This window comes from Eretmochelys imbricata, chromosome 3, assembly GCF_965152235.1.
Source record: "Eretmochelys imbricata isolate rEreImb1 chromosome 3, rEreImb1.hap1, whole genome shotgun sequence".
Classification (NCBI taxonomy): domain Eukaryota; kingdom Metazoa; phylum Chordata; order Testudines; family Cheloniidae; genus Eretmochelys; species Eretmochelys imbricata.
The window spans coordinates 96,658,012-96,660,123 of NC_135574.1; positions in this window are offsets into that span (position 1 = coordinate 96,658,012).

Below are 2,112 nucleotides of genomic sequence, written 5' to 3' on the forward strand. Positions count from 1 at the left end.
GTTGGGGAAAGGAAGATAAAGGTGAAATATGTTTGTCATGTAAGCATCTTGTTTGAGCTGTTCTTTAAAATTAGTTCATTTGGGGTTGAGGTTGGTGATGACAGATCAAAAAATGTTCTCACTGAAAAAAAAATTTGTTGCGATTTCTTTGCAAAATTAAAAATAGTGGTTTTCAGTTTGTTCTAGGCTGGAACCTTCAAGATTTTGACTATCGTGAACACCAGTAAAAACCTTTCCGGCAGCTCATCAGGAGATTTTAGAACTATTTTATTTTATTCTAATTTGCACTTTTATTAGGCTGAGTGTTGACCTATATATATATATATATATATATATATATATTTTTAAAGTGTTGAGTTTTAATAATTGTTATGTCATCTAGAAGTTTGCAGCAGGTGGTTGCTTAAAAACAGCGGAGTGGTCATTAACACCGACCTTGGTGTGTTCTTAGGCAAGAGGCCAAATTGAGTGACCGTGAGCCAGTTAATACAGCATAGCTGAATCTGTCCTACTGTGAGAAGCCAGGGAGATGAAACAGTACCTAGGAGTCTATTTATACATGTGTGCAAGTCCTATAATCAGTGGGAGATCCCTACATGTATGAAGAGGTGATTTATCTCTTTTAAAGTATCTGAGGCATTCTAAGGAAGAGAATGAAGCTCAAAGCAAGCCTTCCCCCAAGCTCAAAAAAAAAGGGTGGGGAGGGAGGAGAGAAGCAATGACTGTTATCAGTACCTTTTCCCTTTTAAGTTTACCTTTTTGTTTCATTGTATCTTAGTTCACATAGGGAAGATGTTTATGAGTCTACACGAAGAGCAGTATAAATTTGAGCCCTCAAAAATCAGCAAATCCTGATGAACAGATGGCGATTGTTTAATTAGGATGACACACTGACACGGTCTCTACAGTCATAGCTAAAACAAGCACTGCTCTCATGATGAGTAAAAATAATCCCTATGACTTGTGTCTTGAAAGTAAAAGTTGTAAACAGTAGTCATCTGGAATTTCAATTCTCTTTCTTCTTTAGACTTCATCTTTTTTCTCAAAGGAGGCCTTCAGAGGGGAAAAAAAGGATCAGCAAATACCATGTGCTGCATTTTTAATTAATGTACTCTCATACCACCAGACTGGCTGAGTGCACTAACCCTGGACTGCATAGTCTTCTGCATGTGTATAGCTATCTGAGTATTTGCTTAAAGTAGTGCTATGACTCCTCCCAGAGACATATGAGAAATCTTAGGCACCCCTGCATAGTTGGCATATAAGATTATGATATGGCTTGGATATCCCTGTATTACTGGTATGCATTTTTGGTGGCCCAAGTATTAGAAAAGTCTTCACAGGCAATTATCTTAAAGTGGTAACTGCATTTTGTGCTTCATTTCTCATAAAGAATAAGAGTACAAAAATCAGAGAAACTGTCCTAGCAGGTATTACCTTTATTTAAGAAAATATTACAGTCATTGCTCAAAACACTGTGTAACACTACATATTTTCAGGTGTGGGATCATTATTACTGAAATATTTTAAATATGTTTAGAAGTGGAAATAGCCTGAGATTTGCGTTTGGCTGTTTACAAATGTTGATAACTCTTTCCTGGAAAGTAATGGGTCTTGGAGGCTATCTGTATTAAGGAAATTCCCCTAATATAGACATGCTACCCCTGCACAACCCAGGGTTTTCACCAGTGCAGCTTTCTTGAGTATGTTACTGGATTAATCTGCACTGGGGTAACCTTGCTTTACGCCAGTACAGCACAGCTGTATTAGAGATTTGGGCCAGAGTAACTACGTCAATATTGTCAACCGCCAGCATTCAAAAATCACGAGTCAGGCCTCCAAAAATCATGAGGTTGGTTTAAAACTCTTTTGCTATGGTGCCTACAAAAAACTGACAACTGTTCAGCAGCTGCTATGCGGAGACCACTCACTGCCTATCATGCTGACCAGTATTGTCTCACTGTTTCCTTTTACTCCACTGTCTGTGCCCACCTGTTGTTGCTTGTCCTATACTTAGATTTTATACTCTTCGCGGGCAGAGGTCATCTTTTTGTTCTGAGTTTGTACAGAGCCTGGCACAATGAGGTTTCAGTCCAATAATATATTTTGGGT